The following is a 15,113-nucleotide window of genomic DNA, read 5'->3' as shown; positions in this document are numbered from 1 at the left end:
ATTGCTTTTATTGTAGCCTTCAGTACGTGACACATGTCTGTCGGTGTAGGAAACGGCGTAAATATCTTCTTCGATGTGACAACTCATTGAAGCTTCATTTCTTTTTTTTTTTGCAGATCGTCTCTTACCAAATAGCGGAATACATTAAGGACAATATAACAGAAGACGAGAAAGCTAACTGGAAGAAGTACTGGGAAAACAACGATGCCCTTGACTACAAGAGCGTCTACTGCCTCTTCTATAGCAATGAGGTGCGCGTTGACTTGTGATTCATCGTATGTCTTGCTAAGAAATTGAGATGAGTTCACGCCATAATTTCGTTTGGTTGGCGTGGATCAAATTGCTACAATATTGCTTGCATGGGCCCACTTTCAGCCAAATAGAATTGTTTTAACATAATAAATTATATTCGTATGAAAGAATTGCCTCGTGGACCTAGCGTGAGTCAACTTTGAGCCGTAATGACCTAAATAATCAGCGAGCCAACTATCAGCATTGTGCAGAACATTGCATAGGTCAAAGTATGTAAAGCTAAGTAATTTGTTTTTCGCTCACGATTTATTAGCTAATGTGATTCATTTCTAACGTTTTGGTCATTTTGTTTTGGCGAACACTGTAGTTTGTCCTTAAGTATATTTAGTTGTTGACATTTGCTGTAATTCAGAAAGTAAAGAAACCACGCGAGAAATGTTTAACTTAATGGGGTTGCTTGTTGCCATCGCAAATGCGAATATCCGGTTTAAGTTTTGCCGTCATGCTTCAGCAGTGGGCGGGTTCTTACCGTCATTTGATACAGCGATCACCCCCATATTTAACCTCCTTGCCTCAGACGCAGCCAGCAAAAACAATGATGTTCTGTGTCAATTTGAAACGTGTTTGAAGGAAATGAGGCACTAGAGTGCATGTCAGGGTCCGCATCACTTGACGTAACATGGCATCCTTGAAGACAACTTGACCAGGTTGACGAAGGTTTGTCCTTAGAAGGTTGGTTCAGAATTGCTGTAGCGTGCCATCCAAACTTACAGAGCGGACAAAAATGCACGAGACACTCAGACATTAGTCATTAATAAAGGGAAAATCACACATCCACCCATTCGAAGCGATTACTGCAAAGGAAACCCATACGGGTTCCTTGAAAGAAAAGCCTCACAGCTGAAGAAAAATTCGTCCTGGTCCGGGACTCGAACCCGGGACCACCGCCTTTCCGGGGCAGCCGCTCTACCATCTGAGCTAACCAGGCGGCTAGCAGATGGCAGGGCGAAGTCGAATTTGTCGACAGCACGAAGCAACGGCAAGAGTTTGACGTAATTGCACAGTTTCTATAAATTTGTACTGCACGCTACAGTACTTGACTAGGATGGGCTGAACGTTAGAGGTACCTGTAGTCTTCACAAAGGGGCAGAGTGAATTGAGTGTTCTGCAGCGGACTATCGCACAGTCACAACGTAATCCTAATTGAGCGCCAGTTTGAAAAGATTGAAATGATAGTCTATGTTTGATACGTGTCCTCAAGTGAGTTGAGCATCATGATATCAATATCCCCTTCATCGCCTCTTGCAAGCGGCCTGGATTCCAGGCCAGTAAACTGTGTTGTGAATGACGATCTATGTATGCCCTTTGTGGGAGTGAGAACTCAAGCCCCTTTTTTTTTCTTAATAGACAACCCATGGTCATTCAATAAACACGACTGGAGGCACCGCGAAGTCGCGCAGTCAGCCTGAAACTACAAGTCATCACAAAAATTCCTCGGTAAGTTCCACGACACCTCATCTTGATTAAGTTGATAATGCTGGCATAAGCAAAATCCAGCACAAATCCGCAAATTTATAAACTGATTGTTGATTCAACGAACTTCGTAGAGATGATTTGAATCTGCGCCATCGTGGCCGCCGTCTTGTGCTACTAGCACGTTCTGAAGAGGCATAAGGAAGGCTCGTATTGCGTCGAGAAACAAATTGATAACCGAGATAATCCGGTCAAGAACGGCCGTCGCAAAAACGCATAACAGTGTACGCGCGTTAATATCGCGCACTGATACCATATTCACCGAATTATCTGGGAACTAGCACGGCAAAGGGCTGCGTCCATGACGTCATGCGAAAACTACCAATTGACAAGCGCACCCTTTTTACAGCGATGCTGTTTATGCTGACCCTGTGCCGTCGTTGTCGGACATCGCAAAAGAGAGGTCACGTTACCTAGCGGGAGGGGAAAAGAAGAGCTCACCTAGGAGAAAGGGGTTGGAGCGCCGCCTTTCTCCTTGTGAGAATGCAATCTTATACGCGAATCTAATCACAGGTTGTCACACGGTGCATTTTCGGCGATCGAGCCAGATCGGTGTCGAATTTATCATCATCATCATCATCATCATCATCATCATCATCATCATCATCATCATCATCATCAACCTGGTTACGCCCACTGCAGGGCAAAGGCCTCTCCCATACTTCCCCAACTACCCCAGTCATGTACTAATTGTGGCCATGTTGTCCCTGCAAACTTCTTAATCTCATCCGCCCACCTAACTTTCTGCCGCCCCCTGCTACGCTTCCCTTCCCTTGGAATCCAGGCCGTAACCCTTAAAGCCCATCGGTTATCTTCCCTCCTCATTACATGTCCTGCCCATGCCCATTTCTTTTTCTTGATTTACACTAAGATGTCATTAACTCGCGTTTTTTCCCTCACCCAATCTGCTCTTTTCTTATCCCTTAACGTTACACCCATTATTCTTCTTTCCATAGCTCGTTGCGTCGTCCTCAATTTAAGTAGAACCCTTTTCGTAATCCTCCAGGTTTCTGCCCCGTATGTGCGTACTGGTAAGACACAGCTGTTATACACTTCATCGACTATTAATAAATTAGTTATTTGATAAACGAAAGCAACAAATGTTACGCTGGTGATTTGCGGCCAATGAACATTGCCCAGCGATTGAAACAACTAGTTGTAGCCGGTATTACCGGCTACAACTACGGTAATACCACGAGTATTTCGTACTCCTGAGGAGGAAGCTGCCTACTGCTAGCGCCAGCGAGAGTTGGCTCGTGAACGGGCTCGACGTCGTAGGGGTGACCCCGAGGTGCATGTCAGAGACCGCAGCGTTCCTAAAGCATGCTCAGCACGCGAATCACGCAAAAGCGAAAATGAGGTGAAAGAATGGAGAAACTAGAGATTTATCATATAGACTGCTTGCGGAGTTACACTTGCACGGCGTAACACTCGGTGTAATTAACACAGCTTCGCTGTTCGACTATCTTCACGGACTGGAAAGGGCGGTGATTTTCTTTTGGCTGCTCGGCTTTGCCCATGTGGTGAATTCGCAAGACGTGGCCAACCGTGGTGTTCACAGCTCTACCGTATTAAACTGTTGCGGTGTATGTTATTAAAATAAGCGCAAAAAAGAAGAATTAAATGCTCGGACGTGGTGATGTATGATAGCATGCTACAATAAGGAACTAAGCACGCAGGATAGATATTCAAGTATTTGAAATACTTGACATTGCGCCTCACACTTCACTGTGATGGCGTAAACGGGTTCCACCGCTGATGACATGCTAATAAAACGTGTGGCTTGATGTATCATTTGAGTTGCTTCCACAATTCACTAATTTCTGAATGCGCTTTTGTAAATCACAACGCGCGCTGACTACTTTCTGTTCATTCGCGCAGCGAAATTATTGTACTGCAAGTTGCACAAGAGTGGATTTAGAAGCTGTTCTAGCGGTAGAACTGGAAACGTAATATTATCTCTGAGTTGCGCCACAGTCGAGAAACGTGCCATCCCGTTGAATTCGTTGGTGGAAAAATTTGGCGTAAGATAGAAACGGAAATAAAAAATGTAGTGTACAAAGCACACAACTGTACTTCAACTACCGTGCCTTACGCTTGGGCTAGTAACTGCTACATTAATGAAACTTATTCGTTTGCACGAGCCAGGCGTACAAGCCTTTGTAAGAAAACATATACTTTTTTACATAAAAATAATGGATATTCAGACGAACCACTTCATAATGAAAACGAGTTAGACTTATTGCTGAAAAAGTATTAGTTGCACATTTTTAAAAGTTTGTTAGCCTTGTACTATAATAACCGTAACCTATGGTAATAAATAAGCACCACGGCCTTGGTGGCTTCGCAGCTCGAGGCACTATTTAGGCCAGGGATCTTCCAGGCGCATTGATGAGTACGTGTGGTAGTAGGAATGAATGTGAAAGGGTTTATCTTACATTAATCAACGCGGGCTCCAAATGAGGAAGCCCCCTCCATGTAGGAGCATTTTAAACGTGTGAGTTCACATCAGGACACGTCAGCACACCTCTCACTGCACCAAAGGTGTCCGCTTTTAAAACCATCATCTGCCCTAAGAGAGTAGGCTAGGGAATCTGACCACTGTTGTTTGGTCAATCACAATCGTCGGATCGGTCCCAATATCCCTCTCATGTGGTCACATCGTTTCGCCGGACTCCGCCTCCTAAGTTGCTCCTTCACCCCGCATATGGCGCAAGCGTCTAGCAGTCTGGGAATCCGAGGCGAACGCTGTTGCCACGGTAGCATTCTACGTTGGCCCATTTCATCAATTAGTTTAGCGTGCCAGGGTCAGGTTCATGTAGAGCGATCTTCGCGGTCCTTCTCACCCCGAAGTGACATCCTTTGTTTGCGCGTGACAGTCTATTTCGTGGCCCGCCGTCATCTGGGCGCGCGCTCATGAAAGAACTGTCTCATGGAAAATGTCTAGATAATGCTCATCGCCGTATTGAGGCGCAACAGTAAGCAAAACACATGCTACGCCATTGTTTGTCATGTGGAGCTACACTGATATCTTTATTTTTCTAAATAATCTGTGAAAAAAAAGTATGAATGTCCTTTAGACGAATTGAACTAAAAATTTCAACAGCAGGAGAACTTCTATTCAGCATTCGGGCGATTAGCCTAAGGCTGTGTTCTGTGATCAGCGTCTTAGGCATGACACGAACAACATGGAGACAACAAGGATTATATGGAAATGGCTTTTTGAGGGCGGGGCATAATAGCGTAAATAGATTATCCACACAACAGGAAAAGCTGCGCTACAGTGACTTCTTTTCAGACTTTATTCTTCTTGAAGCGCGGTTTGCGCGGCCAACGTTTTGTAATATCATTGTATGTGTTCCATGACTAAGTATATATAATTGACCATATAATCAGTATAATATTATACAAGCAAAAACATAGGAAAGGTGGTTTGGTTTGGTGTAACATAGGTACCATTTATTCTTTCGCCAACATGGACCAGCAGCCCATGAAACGACATTAATTACCTGCATTTTCTACAGCGGATACTTATACTTAGCGCCTCTCTTCTGGTTGTGCCCAATTTGTCATTGTCACTATCTTTCGCTGAGCGTTCCCACTGTCATTCAAAGATTCGGCGTCACGTGTAGCACCAAGAGCGGGCGCTGCAATGTGCCTGAACTGATGTGCGTGCTGGCCAGTGCACCACCGTGTGGCTTGAGAAATGTTCGCATACAACTGTCTGCTTACGCAAAGCACTCGGGTGCCCATAGTTTCGAAGTGCGGCTATAAACAAGAATAGGACAGCTCTTAAGAATGTTCCGCGATGCTGACGTTTTTTCGCCTTCCTTCCGTCTTTATTTTCCTCGTTAGTATTGTAGCCAATGCCTTGTTTAGAGCATTCGAGATCATGCCCGTTTGTGAACTACTTATGATTAGTAATGCAGGGATAAAAATATTGACACGTGTACTTATATTTATCGGGCGACCACGTTTCGCCGCCTAACAAATCTTATCGCACAGCGCGGGACGCGCTTGCATGTATCCGAAGTTTCTGGAAAGTTATCGATGCTTCTATCCACAGTCTGTTGTCGACGAACCTTCTGTTATCTGATTTATTCGCCTGACTCGAATGGTGTAGAACTTTGTGGAAGGCACGCGGGTCCCAACGATTAGTCTGGAACATTCGACGATCCTGTATAAAAGCCGACGCGCTTGACCCGCTCATCAGATTTCCGACGATCGCCGACTGTGTTCGCCGCTTTCGTTGTGCTATAAGTGTAGCCTGTTTTGTGGGCACAAGATCGCCCAATAAAAGTTAGTTTTCTCGTTCACAGTATTGCTACTGTGTTCTTCTACGTCACCACCACGTGACATCTGGTGGAGGTGCTTTGCGTTCATGTACCGGACGCCCCCACAAAGCCGTGACCCAAGCCCTCACTCGGAAGACACCAACGTCGCCAAGAACCAGCGAGGTAGCCGCAGGCTGCAAGGACTGCCCCCGGAGCACGGACTTTTGCCTGAGACGACTAGGAAGATGGCCACCACGTCAACCCCAATGGCAGCCCCAGCGTCACCCGTCGTGCTGCAGCAGCCCAGGGAGCCTCCGACGTTCCGCGGTTCAACTTTCGAGGACCCGGAAAGCTGGCTCGAGACGTACGAGAGAGTCGCTACCTTTAACAACTGGAACAGCGACGACAAACTGCGATATGTCTTCTTCGCTTTGGAAGACGCGGCCAGGACGTGGTTCGAGAACCGAGAAGCCACCTTAACGACCTGGGAACGTTTCCGAAGCGGCTTCCTGCAGACGTTCGCAAGCGTCGTACGCCGAGAACGAGCCCAAGCGCTATTAGAAACCCGGGTGCAGCTACCTAATGAGACGACCGCGATCTACACGGAAGAAATGAGCCGTCTCTTCCGCCACGCCGACCCTGAAATGCCCGAGGAGAAGAAAGTCCGCCTGCTGATGCGTGGTGTGAAGGAGGAACTTTTTGCCGGAATGGTACGAAGCCCACCGAAGACCGTGGACGAGTTTCTTCGCGAGGCCACCAGCATCGAGAAGACACTCGAGATCCGAAACCGGCAATTCGACCGCCGCACAAACTCGACGAACTACGCCGGAGTTCAATCACTGGCCACCGACGACCTGCGCGAGGCTATCCGAGCGGTCGTGCGGGAGGAGCTACAAAAGCTGTTCCCACCATCACAGCCTCAAGTGGCTTCGATTGCCGACGCCGTGCGTGAAGAGCTCCAACAACAACTTGGAGTAGCCCCTGTATCGCCCCAGCCTGAGCCGCAAGCGATGACCTACGCCGCCGTCGCACGCCGTCAAGGTCCCCCTCCGCGACCGCGCCAGGGCCCTGTCACGCCGCAGTTCCGTCGTCCGCCGCCGCCAGCGCCAGCACGACCACCCGTCGCCCAGCGGACCTACGCGAGGAAGACGGACATTTGGCGCGCTCCTGACCACCGCCCGCTCTGCTACCACTGCGGAGAAGCGGGGCACATCTACCGCCGATGCCCATACCGGGAGATGGGACTGCGAGGTTTCGCCGTTAACGCGCCGCGGCCACAGATTGGCGAACGACCTCGCGATATCGCCGACTACCTCGCCGCCACTCAGTGGAGCCCTCGACGAGCTTCCCGTTCGCCGTCACCAGGCCGCTACCTGTCGCCGCAGCGCCGACCATACACTGGCCCAGCCCGGGGCCGGTCCGTCAGCCCATATCCGGAAAACTAAAAGCAGCAACCGATGGAGGTGCGGTTGCTGTTCGTCGAACTGACGAAGATCCTCCGCCGCCGACGAAAACGACGAAGAAACCATCTCGACGACTTCATGACGACACGCCGCCGTCCCGAAGAAGTCGGGAAGCCAAGACTACACCGACGAAAGACGACTTGACGACGCGACGTTCCAGCTTCAGATCAACACGACGCAGCCGTGATCCGACGCCAAGACCCAACTGCAACGCCAGACAAAGAACCACCGACCTCGACGTGCTTCTCGACGGCCACGCAGTCACTGCCTTAGTCGACACAGGGGCCGATTACTCCGTAATGAGTGGACAAATCGCCGTCCAGTTGAAGAAGGTTAAGACTGCATGGGAAGGCCCTCAAATTCGGACCGCTGGAGGACACCTGATTACGCCGACAGGAATGTGCACGGCAAGAATTACCATTCACGACCGGACTTACCCTGTCACCTTCGTTATCCTCCAACAGTGTTCACGAGACGTCATTCTCGGCATGGACTTCCTCAACCAACACGGCGCAGTCATCGACCTGAAGTCGAAGTCAATAACGCTGTCGGAAGATCATGCAATACCGCCGGAGAGCCCTCGTAGTCACCACGCCTTGAGTGTGCTTGAAGATCAAGTGAGCATCCCGCCTCGCTCCAGCATTGTTATTTTGGTCGGCACCGAAACACCCGCTGACGTAGAAGGCGTCATCGAAGGCGACCAACGTCTACTGCTCGACCGTGAAATTTGCGTCGCAAGAGGGATCGCTCGACTGCACGGAGGAAACACGAAAGTGTTGCTGACAAACTTCAGCAAGGAGTTCAAGCACATCAACAAGGGCACGACGATCGCATACATCGAGGAAATTGTGGAAACCAGCGATGCCTTTGTCCTCTCGGATTCTATCGCATCTACCCCGACAACCGTAGTTTCCGAGCCAGACTTCGACATAAGTCCAAGTCTCCCCGTGATTAAGCAGCAACAGCTCAGAAGTCTGCTTCGACGATACAAAGGCTGCTTTTCGACATCATCGAGGATTCGACAAACACCAGTCGCAAAGCATCGCATAATAACCGAAGAATGCGCTCGACCACTACGCCAGAGCCCTTACCGAGTTTCGACGCGGGAACGTGAAGCTATAAGAGAACAAGTCGACGAAATGCTGCGCGACGACATCATCCAGCCGTCGAAAAGCCCGTGGGCATCCCCTGTTGTCCTGGTAAAGAAAAAGGACGGAACGCTACGTTTCTGTGTCGATTATCGTCGACTGAACAAGATCACGAAGAAGGATGTATACCCCCTCCCACGGATAGACGACGCATTAGATCGGCTCTGCAACGCTAAATACTTCTCGTCGATGGACCTCAAGTCTGGCTATTGGCAAATTGAAGTCGACGAAAGAGATCGCGAAAAGACCGCCTTCATCACCCCAGACGGCCTCTACGAGTTCAAGGTTATGCCATTTGGACTGTGCTCGGCGCCTGCAACGTTCCAGCGCGTGATGGACACGGTTTTAGCAGGATTGAAGTGGCAGACCTGTCTCGTTTACTTGGATGACGTCGTTGTCTTCGCCGAAAATTTCGACGAACACCTTAGGCGGCTCGCAACAGTACTCGAGGCCATCAAGTCATCAGGGCTCACTCTGAAGCCAGAAAAGTGCCGCTTCGCCTACGATGAGCTTCTGTTCCTAGGCCACGTCATCAGCAAGTCTGGAGTCCGCCCCGACCCGCAGAAGGCCGCTGCCATCGCAAAGTTTCCGCAGCCCACCGACAAAAAGGCAGTGCGTAGATTTCTTGGCATGTGTGCCTACTACAGGCGATTTGTCAAGGACTTTTCACGCATCGCTGAGCCGCTGACACAGCTAACTAAATGTGACATCGAGTTCAAGTGGGAAACGCCGCAGGCCGACGCCTTTGAAGAACTCAAACGACGCATGCAGTCGCCGCCCCACACTGACGCCAGTAGCCTAGGCCTCGGTGCCGTCCTAGTCCAGAGAAAAGATGGACATGAACACGTGATAGCTTACGCTAGCCGGTCGTTGTCAAAAGCGGAAGGCAATTATTCCACAACGGAAAAGGAATGCCTAGCCATCGTTTGGGCTACAGCGAAATTTCGCCCCTACCTATATGGCAGGCCATTCAGAGTGGTCAGCGACCATCACGCGTTGTGTTGGCTAGCTAACTTAAAGGACCCTTCAGGACGGCTGGCACGGTGGAGCCTCAGACTACAAGAATACGACATCACTGTAACATACAAGTCCGGTCGAAAACACTCAGATGCCGATTGCCTATCACGCGCCCCCATTGACCCGCCGCCGCAAGATAACGAGGACGACGACGCCTTCCTTGGAATAATAAGCGCGGAAGACTTCGCTGATCAACAACGAGGGGACCCGGAGCTAAAAGCCCTTGTCGAGTATTTGGAAGGGCACACCGACGTTGTCCCTAGGGCATTTAAGCGTGGATTATCTTCGTTCACGCTTCAAAACAACCTACTCGTGAAGAAAAACTTTTCACCAGTCCGCGCCAACTACCTTCTTGTTGTTCCGTCGGCGCTGCGTCCAGAAGTACTGCACGCCTTACACGACGATCCCACTGCTGGGCACCTCGGATTCTCCCGGACGCTGTCGAGGATACATGAAAGGTATTACTGGCCGCGTCTTACCGCCGACGTCGCCCGTTACGTCAAGACATGCCGAGACTGTCAACGACGCAAGACACCACCGACAAGGCCAGCAGGGTTACTACAGCCGATTGAACCTCCTCGTCGACCATTCGAGCAGATTGGGATGGATTTGTTGGGGCCGTTTCCGACGTCAACATCCGGGAATAAGTGGATCGTCGTGGCGACGGACTATCTCACCCGATTCGCTGAAACAAAAGCTCTACCGAAAGGCAGCGCAGCCGAGGTGGCGAAATTTTTCGTCGAGAACATCCTGCTGCGACATGGCGCCCCAGAAGTCCTCATCACCGACAGAGGAACGGCTTTTACAGCAGAGCTCACCCAAGCCATTCTGCAATATAGCCAGACAAGCCACAGGAGGACAACTGCCTACCATCCGCAAACTAATGGTCTCACGGAGCGCCTGAATAAGACCCTCGCCGACATGCTAGCGATGTACGTCGACGTTGAGCACAAGACGTGGGACGCGGTCCTGCCGTATGTAACCTTCGCTTACAACACGGCGGTGCAAGAAACAACACAGATCACGCCGTTTAAGCTGGTTTACGGCAGGAACCCGATGACCACGCTCGACGCCATGCTGCCCTACGTCATTGACGAAGAGAATGTTGACGTCGCTAGCTATCTCCAGCGCGCCGAAGAAGCCCGACAGCTCGCCCGCCTCCGGATCAAGAGCCAGCAGAGGACCGACAGCCGACGCTACAACCTCCGACGACGCTTTATCGAGTACCAGCCCGGTGACCGTGTTTGGGTTTGGACCCCTATACGCCGACGAGGACTGAGCGAGAAGCTCTTGCGTCGCTATTTCGGACCGTACAAGATCATCCGACGTATTGGCGTACTGGACTATGAGGTCGTGCCAGACGGCATTTCGCTGTCACAGCGGCGTCGCTCACGACCTGAAATTGTCCACGTTGTGCGACTCAAGCCGTACCACCAGCGTTGACGAACTTTGGGACTTCGCGTAACTGACTTTTAGACTTGATTTCTTTTCGTTGTTTTGTTACTTATGTTTAATAAGTGTCCTTTTGTGTGTCGCTCTCTTATATTTGTAGCATCGGGACGATGCTTTTTAAGAGGGGGGTATTGACACGTGTACTTATATTTATCGGGCGACCACGTTTCGCCGCCTAACAAATCTTATCGCACAGCGCGGGACGCGCTTGCATGTATCCGAAGTTTCTGGAAAGTTATCGATGCTTCTATCCACAGTCTGTTGTCGACGAACCTTCTGTTATCTGATTTATTCGCCTGACTCGAATGGTGTAGAACTTTGTGGAAGGCACGCGGGTCCCAACGATTAGTCTGGAACATTCGACGATCCTGTATAAAAGCCGACGCGCTTGACCCGCTCATCAGATTTCCGACGATCGCCGACTGTGTTCGCCGCTTTCGTTGTGCTATAAGTGTAGCCTGTTTTGTGGGCACAAGATCGCCCAATAAAAGTTAGTTTTCTCGTTCACAGTATTGCTACTGTGTTCTTCTACGTCACCACCACGTGACAATATTGATACGGTACTGCCGGCATTGTTGCGACGACACACGTGTCGCTAACTAATTTCTGTCTCATTTGTATCTGCTAGATGTTAACAAGTTACCTGCAAGTGCCACTAGGCTAAGCATAAAAAAGCATTATATTTCTGTAATAACGTAGTTGTCTACTAAATCTCCAGAATGTTCATCCTGATAGATTTGGTGTGTTTCTGACTAACCCTGTACTTTTTACAGCTCTTTGCAAATCACCATTAATACATGCAGGGTCTTGAGCCATTTACAAATGAGAACACTGCTATGCACGTCAAGGTATTTTTAATGTCGGTTTCCTTTGTTTCTGGAGAGTTGCATGTATTAGCAATTAAAAACTGGAAGTTCAGAGTTCTTATGTACATTGTATAAATTATTCAAAATTGTATGTATCTCTAGTACAAAAACACGACAATGTTATCCTCAACTAAAAAAGTGGGCTACAATATCCGTCACGATATTTCTTTCAAGGGACGTACACTCGGCCACAAAAAGTTTACGGACCACGGTATCTCAGAAAACGTCGAATTTGCGAACAGCCTGTAACAGTAGTCAGTGAAACCGAATATCACAATGTTGTTCTCATATGCTGATAGATGCTGTAAATGCGAGTACTTGGCTGCGTAGTGAGGCTGGGCTGATATTTAGCTTTTGCTCAGATTTCGTGTTCCGTAAAATGTTATGGACGAGCGTACATAAATGTTCGAGTCATTATTAAGGGTGTGCGAATACTCAATGTTTCGAAGACTCGGATTGGTTCTTGCTGTTCAATTCATATTTATTTTAGCATTCAGTATTCAAAGTTGTACGTTTCTGTTCCAATATGACGGATAACATTTATTTGAGTCTTACGGGAAGGTAGGCAGGTCCAAGTGTCGACGGTATCCTATGATTCCGCTGTCGTAGCCTCGGTTGTAGCAGAGAGACATTGGTTGCTGAAAGAAACTATATAATGGCTCCCTTTCGCTCATCGATTTCCGGCTATCCATTGAACAACGTCACTTGCCAACCTTCAAACCTGGATTTAAGCGAGCATGCGGCGAAATTGACAGGGCGAATCAAACGAGACCGAAAAGCACTAACTCTTCATCACCGTGGTGTGAAGAATCTGTTAATTAGTTTTGTGATGATGAAGAGTTACGGACTTTATTAGCTCAAACGCTACTATAGGTTTGCTTTGGTCACCACGAATGAGTCAAAGAGGTAATACACTTCAGGCTAATTATGCTTTCAACATTAATACATGGGTATTTTTTTTTTGCAATAGAAGACTTGCGTCGGATTTCTATTGACGTAGAAGTTCTCTCAGCCACAGATTCGTGGAAAGCTTAAGCCGGCTTTCCTAGTTCCCCACTTAGAAGGAAATTTAAATGGGGTGGCGATTGGTTATACGCGGAACTATCCACTGCATTTTACAAACCGAGCGTCGAGTACAATGTCATTTGGATGTTTCGTGGAGGCCGTGCTCTGCATGCTTTCGCCGTGTCGGTAGGTATTGAACGTATACTCTCCCTTATCTCCACATTTCATTCTTATGTAAGCGCACAAAACGCTTTAATGTTTGCGATATTTACAGTTCTTTATATCCAGCCATGTTACTTAATGAAAAGATGCCGACAGCTACTCAACCCCAACAACGGCGTAGATGAAAAGGAAAGACAAAAATACTACCACTTGTATTCGATGCTTTCTTTTTTGTACACGCCTCCTTTAGCACTCAATACCTGTTGTATTTTGTGAATGCAATAGTGTATGATAGGCGTTGTTGCTTTATGTTGTTGAATCCAATATCTTAAATTCAACAACGGTCAACAGAATCGTGGTGTGCTGGAAGCATGAAATATTTCATAAACAGACGATGCGTCAGAATACTTTTCGGCTTGCCGTAACAGCCTTTGTATATTCCTTTACTAAATACGTTAAGCAGATAACATAATGCTACACTGCTTATAAAACGTGGCATGTAAAAGCAAATTGAATAATATACACGTATAGTGCAATTTAACCATAGTAGAACGACTTCAGAAATCTTATACGTACGTGGTGGCCAAATCTTCGCTTGCGTCATTCTTTTTCGACATGTGCATTTTCGAAGTAGCCATGCATACATCGGACACCTAGAAGCTACCGCGCTTTCACCCGCTATGATTTTGTTGTTCGAAACAAAATAGTTTTCTCGGCATTTATTGGTTTCATTATTGCTTACGTCTCAGATATTGGCGCTGTCTTACCATTTAGGGAACATATATTTATGGGTGAGCGCTCGGACAATTACATAAAGAAATTATTTAACAACTTTATCCAGAGTCCTAATGAACTATGTTTTCTAGGAGCAACTCGTATCATCGACCCACAGAAATTCAGACAAGAGGTTCAGAGCGAGTTACCCAAGTAAGATCAACAATCAAAACATAAATGAAGTGTAACTACAACTGGACTGACTATGTCTGCTTGTGTGGTACGCAGTAAGTGATGTGCACCGGCACCTGCTGCTCGAGCCAGTAATTTGTCTAGTTTCACTGGAAGCCTGCATAGACTGTGTACGTTTTATAGTCCGAGGAAATACGCCTTACGACAGTACAGAGGCAAATTTTGTGAAACTCAAGGAAGATAATATTGGTAGGTAATCCTTGCGCAGTGACTGTAAAAGCTTCACGCCTATTATGGATATAAAACCGCCGGCATCACTACTTTCATCGAACATTCGAACATGCATTTCGCTTTGCTTTTATGTTCAAGCTTTTTGTAACTCTCGAGCGGGCTGTACAGATTATATTTTAAAACCCTCGCTTTTCTTGTCATTTTTTCGTTGTTTTCTCTTTCAGACGGCAAAAAAGAAGAGCAAGCGACAGACGCACTATCGCATCGACGAAGCGCTCTTCGACGACGAGAAGCAGGCCAGCCACATACGGGGTTCGCGCATCGCGTACATGACTTTCCAGGGGCTGCCATCCATGCAGCGCCAGGTGCTTCCTTCACTGCGGCTGTCGCCCGCTCAGCTGTTCCTGGTCGCGCACTGCGCCTTCAGCTGCACGCGAACCAGCCCGGGGGACGTGCACAAACGGGCCGACGCACCCTGCATGGTGATCTTCATTCACTCGCGAGGACTGGCGCCCATCCCGTGCGGGCACGGACAGGACCGGGCGTTCGGGCCGTGCACCTACGCCTGAACGTGCAGAACAATTTTGCTACGAGGCGGCATTAAAACCTGAAACTATCCTATTTGCGCAAATTTCACAGCGTTTTGAGCTGTAACACAGGTCGATGCGTTTTGTTATGCATAGGGGGACATAAGGGAGTGGTACGGAAATACGCAGAATATAGAAAGTACAGAACCACTACCTTTTTAATAGAGCTTTATACAATATTACGTTATCCCTGACAAAAACAGAAGTAGGAAAGCTG

At 48.2% G+C, this 15,113-nt stretch overlaps 1 long non-coding RNA gene and 1 other non-coding gene across 2 annotated transcripts; one reads left to right on the top strand and one right to left on the bottom strand.

Moving 5' to 3' along the window:
• Positions 1–23: 23 nt before the first annotated feature.
• On the top strand, positions 24–14,857 carry LOC140216498 (uncharacterized). The gene is made up of 3 exons (XR_011893180.1): positions 24–251; positions 1,660–1,749; positions 14,534–14,857. It is a non-coding gene; the product is annotated as an uncharacterized lncRNA (long non-coding RNA).
• Positions 1,166–1,240, bottom strand: TRNAS-GGA (transfer RNA serine (anticodon GGA)). The gene has a single exon. It is a non-coding gene; the product is annotated as a tRNA-Ser (tRNA).
• Positions 14,858–15,113: the final 256 nt, after the last annotated feature.

This window comes from Dermacentor andersoni, chromosome 3 (genome assembly GCF_023375885.2).
Source record: "Dermacentor andersoni chromosome 3, qqDerAnde1_hic_scaffold, whole genome shotgun sequence".
NCBI lineage: Eukaryota > Metazoa > Arthropoda > Arachnida > Ixodida > Ixodidae > Dermacentor > Dermacentor andersoni.
This window is presented reverse-complemented; position numbering and strand designations above follow the sequence as displayed.